Genomic DNA, 7,314 nt, shown 5'->3' on the forward strand with positions numbered 1-7,314 from the left:
GGCATAGTGCCTAAGGCATTTGACTGCTAACCAGAAAGCTGGTGGTTCAAACCCACCAGCCACTCCTCAGAAGGAAAGTTGGGCAATCTACTTCCATAGTGATACCGTCTCGGAAGCCAAAGGAGAGGTCACTATGAGTCAGATCCAACTTGACAGCAATGAATTTGGTTTTGGTTGTTTTTTTATGGATAACTATTCTAAGTCGGTTGCGTTTGAGGGGAGCTCTGGTAGCGTAGTGCCTAAAGCACTTGACTTCTAACCAGAAGGCTGGTGATTCAAACCCACTAGTCACTCCTCGGAAGGAAGATGGGGCAATCTACTTCTGTAGTGATACTGCCTCAGAAACCCAAGACGGGGTTGTTATGAGTTGGGTCTGACTCAACAGCACATAACAACGATAATTTTGGAATAGATAATTTTATTCTTAACTCTGCAGGAAAATCAGAACCAAATTTCAAGGACTGAAATCTGATTAGATAAAAATTCTGTTCAGAAAAAAAATGTAGTCTAATATTAAAAAATAAGTAACTGGGAAAAACATTTAAAGCACATATAAAAAAATTCAGTCTCTCTGATATACAAAGAGTCTTTCAAAATCATTAATAAAATAGCATATATCACAGTATAAAAATGTACCTATGCCATGAGTCAGCTCAAAAGAAACAAATACAATGGTGGTGCAGTGATCAAACCATTCGACCTTAACCTAAAGGTCAATGATTTGAACCTACCAGCCACTCCATGGGAAAAAGATGAAGCAGTCAACAAAATAATAATAATAATAATACAAACGGCCAATAAACATAAGAGAAACAAGTCAACCTCAGAATAATCAATGAACTGAAAACAAAAAGACTGTTTCTTTCAGATTGGCAAAAGTAAAAGGATTAATAAAACCAGCATTAGTAAGTACACAAGGAAATGGGAATTCTCAAACTGATAGAGTCGATGTAAACTGGCATAATCTTTCTAGAATATTATTTGATGTATGTAAAAACATAACCAGAATTTGCCCTTTGATCTAGATGTTCTGCTCTGGTTAATTTATTGGGGTAATCCACAGAATAAGAGATAAAATAGAATAGTGGAATGATTAAAAAAAAAACAGACAAACAATAGATGACCAATAGATAAAAGATTATAGATGACAGACAGACAGACTGAGATAAAAAGACAGATACCTTCAGGAATACAGGAGCCAGGGCAGCCACACAGACCACAGCCAAGAAGACACTGTACTTTCTCTCTAAGACAATGTCTTAGCTCTCTACTGCTGCTGTAACAGAAATACAAGTAGATGGCTTTCACAAACAGAAATTTATTTTCTCACAGCTTAGGAGGCTTCTTGTTGTTCTTGATAGGTGGAGTCAACCCAGTTCCGACTCACAGTGACCCTACGTACAACAGAATGAAACAGTGCCTCGTCCTGCTCCACCCTCACAAGTGTTATGTTTAAGCCCACTGTTGCAGCCATCTCATTGAAGGTCTTCCCCTTTTTCACTGACTGTCCACTTTTCCAAGAATGATGTCCTTCTCCAGGGACTGGTCCCTGCTGATGACATGTCCAAACACATGAGACAAAGTCTCACCATCCTCCTTCTGAGGAGCAGCATCAGACACTAGCAATACTTCTTCCAACACGTTACTTGTTAGTTGTTCTAGCAGCCGTGGAATATTCAATATTTTCAACACCATAATTCCGAGACATCAATTTCTCCTCAGTCTTCTGTATTCATTGCTCAGCTTTTGCATGCATATGAGTGACTGAAGATAACATAGTTTGGGTCAGATACATCTTGTCCTCGGTGTGACATCTTTGCTTTTTAACACGTTAAAAAGAGATTTTCCGCAGCAGATTTGCCCGGTGCAATGCATTATTTAATTTTCTAACTGATGCTTCCATGGGCATTAACTATAGATCCACATAGAATTAAATCTTTATTTCGATTTTTTCTCCATTTATCATGATGTTGCTTATTGGCCCAGTTGTGAAAATTTCTGTTTTCTTTATATTGAGGTATGATCCATACTGAAGGCTATAGTCTTTGATCTTCATAAGGAAGTGCTTCAAGTCCTCTTTGCTTTCTGCAAGCAAGGCTGTGTCATCTGCATATCTCAGGTTGTTAATGACTCTTCCTCCAATCCTGACACTGCATTCTTCCTCATATAGTCCAGCTTTTTGGATTACCCACTCAGCATACGGATTGAATTAGTCTGCTGAAATGACACAACACTGACACACACCTTTCCTGATTTTAACCCCACAGAGCCCCCTTGTTCTGCTCAAATGACTGCCTCTTGGTGTATGTACAGGTTCAACATGAGCACAATTAAGCCTCATCTTCCTCCCAGAGTGGCTGGTAGGTTCAAACCACTGACCTTTTGGTTAGCAGCCAAATGCTTTAATCACTATGCCACCAGGGCTCACTGAGCACAATGAACTGGTCTGGAATTCCCATTCTTCACGACGTTATCCATAATTTGTTATGATCCACTCAGATGAATACCTTTGCATGGTCAATAAAACACAGGTACCCAACTTCCTGGTACTGTCAGCTTTCAGTAAAGATGTATCTGACATCAACAATCATATCCCTCATTCTGTGTCCTTTTCTGAATCTGGCTTGAATTTCTGGCAGTTCCCCACTGATGTACAGCTATACCATTTTTGAATTATCCTCAGCAAAATTTTACTTGTGTGTGGTATTAATGACGTTGTTTGATAATTTTTGCATTTTTTGCTCACCTTTCTTTGGCATGGACCCAGATATGTCTATCTTCCAATTGGTTGGCCAGATAGCTATCTTCTAAATTTCTTGGCACAGATGAGTGAGTGCTTCCAACATTGCATCTGTTTGTTGAAACATCTCAGTTGGTGGTATTCCGTCAGTACCCGGAGCTTTATTCTCCACCATTTCCTGCAGTGCAGCTGGACTTCTTCCTTCAGTACCATCCATTTTTGATCATATGCTACCTTTTCCTAAGGCACTGACTGCTAACCAGCCACTCCTCAGGAGGAAAATTGGGCAATCTATTTCCATAGTGATGCCGCCTCAGAAACCCAAGGAGGGGTCGCTATGAGTCAGATCCAACTCAAATGCAGTGAGTTTGGCTTCTGGTTTGGTATACTACCTTTTGAAATAGTTGAACACTGACAAATTCTTTTTGGTATAAGGACTCTGTGGATTCTTTCCATATATATATATATAAAATTTTTTTTTACGCTTCCTCAATCATTCAATATTTTGCCCATAGAATTCTTCCATATTCCAACTCAAGGCTTAAATTTTTTCTTCAGTTCTGTAAGCTTAAGAAATGTTGAGCATGTTCTTCTCTTACGGTTTTCTAATTCAGGTCTTTGCACATTTCATTACCTTACTTCACTCTGTCTTTTTGAGCCACCATTTGAAATCTGTTCAGGCCTTTTACTTCATTTCTTCCATTCACTTTAGCTACTTTCCATTCAAGAGCAAGTTTCAGAATCTCTTCTGACATCCATTTTGGTCTTTTTTTTTATTCCCTGTCTTTTTACTGATCTTTTGTTTTCATCTTGTACAATGCCCTTGATGTTATCTCACAATTCTGGTTTTCAGTCATTAGTGTCCAACGCAGCCAATCTATTCTTGAGATGGTCTCTAAATTCAGGTGGGATATACTCACGGTCATATTTTGGCTCTCATGGGCTTGTTTAATTTTCTTCAGCTTCAACTTGAACTTGTATATGAGCAATTTGACCTGCTCCACAACTGGCCTCTGGCATTGTTCTGACTGATAATACTGAGCTTTTCTCCACTGTCTCTTTACACAGATACAGAAAAATTGATCCCTGTATATTCCATCTGGCAAGGCCATTTATGTTGCTGAAAAAAGATATTTGCAATGAACAAGTTGTCGATCTCACAAAATTCTATCATGGAAGGATTAGTGTGTAGGGTGTATCTTAAATTAATCTCTTTTGAGATATAAAAGAGATTAAGTAAGCAAGTGATAGAAAGAGATGGGGAAAGAAGTCCGAATTCAGGGTGCCAGCTCGAAGGGAAAGCTTTCTCTCGCTATCAGATATGAGAGAAGGTCCTTCCACATCTTCTGTCTCCTGGTTCCTTGAAGCTCTCCATGTGGCCTGGCAGCACTCTTCCTCCAACTCGGCTTCTCTCCCTTGCTCATTTAATCTCCTTTATGTCGCAAAAGAGATTAGCTCAAAACACACCCTACATTATCCTGCATCATTAGCATAACAAAGACAACCTATTCCCAAATGGGATCATAACCACAGGCAGAGAACAATGTAATCCATAAGAGACACTTTCATAAAATGACTTAGTCTCAAAGACTTAAGGTCTCTGCCTCTGCATTCAAGTTTCAAATTCCTAGGAGAGATGATCTGATTGGTCTAGTTTGGGTATGTACACCTCAGGAATAACCAACTGTGATCAGTACATATATGTATATGTGTTTGCGGCTGACGGGAGATTGTTGGAAGTAAATAGTCCATCCAACCACTAGAAACATCATTGTCAGCTATTCACACGTCAAAGAATTCACCATAGCAAGATCAATATATACAAAGTACACAAAAATGTATGCAAAAGACTATTCACTGTAATTATGATTTCAGTTAATGGTGGGCTATATTATGAACGTCTCATAACAAAAAACTCATTAGAAATTTAGGTTTCTTCAATGGACTATTATGTCTCCACTAAATATGAAAATGTAGATGTATATTTATTGCCATGACATTATTGAGTAACTACAACAACCTTTAGGACGACATTTGGGTTATAATCTGATTATATAAAATGCAATGCATATATCTGTGTGGGTGAACATGTGTGTGTATGTGTGTGTGTACACACACAAGGAACTCTGATGGCATAATGCCTAAGGCACATGACTGTTAAGCAAAGCTACCAGCCACTCCTTGGAAAGAAGGTTGGGCAATCTACTTCTGTAGTGATACTGCCTCAGAAACCCAAGGAGGCATTGCTATGAGTCGGATCCAACTCAACCGCAGTGAGTTTTTGAGTTATACATATACACACATATATATAAAAGAATTTCCAATAAATACTTAAAGTGATTATTTCCATGGAGTAAAATTTGTGTTTTCCCTTTCTTGATGTTTCACTTTTTTTTTTTTTCCAACATGGTTCCCAAGGCCCAATAGGTCAATTCCTATTTCTACTTCTTTGCTGGCATCTATGAACTTGTGTGTAATTTATCATCAAGGTTCCTGTAGAAGAGTCAATAAAATAATTTGTTATTTGAATGTATGATCAACATCCTAACATTCATTTTCATGTAAGTATTCTTTCAAAAAAAAAACCAGACTCACTGCCATCAAGTCAGATCCGACTCATAGCGACCCCCCTTGGGTTTCCGAGGTGGTATCACTTTAGTTCATCTACAGAAGTACAAATGTATATGATTAGAGTAACATGCTACAATAATTAGTGATAATTGTGAAATATATTAATTTTACGTTGAAAAACAATGACTGAGAACTTTCAAATATATAAATAAGAAAAAAGATTGATATTTAACATAAAAATATTGTGAGTTTTAATTAGATAGATAACTTCAGGACCATAATATTGTCCTTGAGCCAAAAAAGTTCATAAAATTTTAAAACAATACATCACCAATACTGAACGTTTTGACTAAAGATTCTATAGAAGAATCCTGATCAAAAGGAGGAAAATATAGAGCTTATCTGAGCCATGGAGGTGGATGAACCCCTGAAACTATTGCCCTGAGTCAATCATTAACCTTAAATTTAAAACATGCCCTGAGGTCTTCTTAAAACCAAACAGTACTTTAGCTTCACTAGTACAACAATGTCTGCCTTGAACATTATGCTCTTTAAGAGCCATCTAGATCAAACTGACAACAGCCACTGGAGAGATCAGACAAGAACCTTAGGGGCCAGTGAGCTTATTATATTCATGGGGAGGAAAAACTCAGAAAAGAACAAGAAGAACGGTTGCACATCACAAAGAATGTAATCAATGTCACTCAACTGTACACATAGAAATGTTTGAACTGCTGTATGCTTTGCTGTGCATATTCTCAACAACAAAATAAAATTAAAAATCCATCACTGACAATATAAACTAGAATACTTCATCAATTGTCACATTTGTGGCTAAACATTCTTCATGTTATCACTACTGAAGTTTATTAAATGTAATACTAAATGTAATAAGCTCTATGAGTTGCTTTAAATTTTTAACTATTAATTCCATTTAGCCCAGGAAAACTCAAAAAAACAAACTCCGGGCCATCCAGTCCATTCGGACTCACAGCAACCCTCTTTGGGTTTCCCAGGCAATCTTTACGGAAGTAGATTGACCAACCTTCCTTCTTCAGAGTTGCTGGTGGGTTTGAACCGCCAACCTTCTGGTTAGCAGTCAAATGCCTTAGGCACTACACCACCAGAATTCTGTCTGGGGAATGCCTCAAAAAATCCAGAATTGGGTTTCCTTCCGAAGAACTGAGGAGATGGTGGAAGTGGAACAAAATCAGAAGCGGACCTTCCGCAAGTTCACCTACCACGTGGCACGGACCTCGACCACGCTGCTGGACAGGCCCTGGGGCAGCTGACGCAGTGGTGCGGCGGCGGCAGCGGCTGACCGTGGCCTGTGCCGGAAGCAGCCCTTGCTGCTAAAATGACTACGCAAGGCCAAGAAGGAGGCGCTGCCCTTGGAGAAGCCGAGGGTCGTGAAGATGCACCTGCATGACACGCTCATCCTGCCCGAGATGGTGGGTGGCACGGTAGGCATGTAGAACCATAATGCCTTCACCAGGTGGGGATCAAGCCTGAGAGGATCAGCCACTACCTGAGCAAGGTCTCCATCACCTATACAAGCCCATCAAGCACGGGCACCCAGCATCGACGTCACCCATTCCTCTGCTTCATCCCCCTTAAGAACCCTGCAGCCAATAAAGACCCCAATTCCTGTGGGGAGGAAAAAATCCAAAATTATGTGAAACAACACTCATGATATCCAGCAAATCCAAATATAATAAAAAATGTAAGAAGTACATGAAAAGAATATTAAAGAAATGTGAGGCAACCAAACACAGTATTTTCAGTAAAAAAAAAAAAACATTCAACAAACTTTACAAGAATATTTAAAATAATCAATTCCCTGTAGTTTTGGATTTATGAAGACTAAAATTCTGAACAAAATCTTTTCAAATACCTACTTTCTATGGTGTAAACTATCAACCATTTTCACTAAATGAAGATGAAGAACTTTTACCCAAACTATTAATCCTAGAAACAACCTTCCTTCTAGGGGAAAAAAAAAA

At 38.8% G+C, this 7,314-nt stretch overlaps 1 pseudogene; it reads left to right on the plus strand.

Annotated features, from left to right (window-relative positions):
* The first annotated feature begins 6,501 nt into the window (after positions 1–6,501).
* On the plus strand, positions 6,502–6,990 carry LOC122150125 (annotated as a pseudogene).
* The last annotated feature ends 324 nt before the right edge of the window (positions 6,991–7,314 follow it).

The sequence above is a fragment of the Orycteropus afer genome, unplaced genomic scaffold (genome assembly GCF_000298275.1).
Source record: "Orycteropus afer afer isolate SDZICR_OR568_19922 unplaced genomic scaffold, OryAfe1.0 scaffold00092, whole genome shotgun sequence".
Taxonomy (NCBI): domain Eukaryota; kingdom Metazoa; phylum Chordata; class Mammalia; order Tubulidentata; family Orycteropodidae; genus Orycteropus; species Orycteropus afer.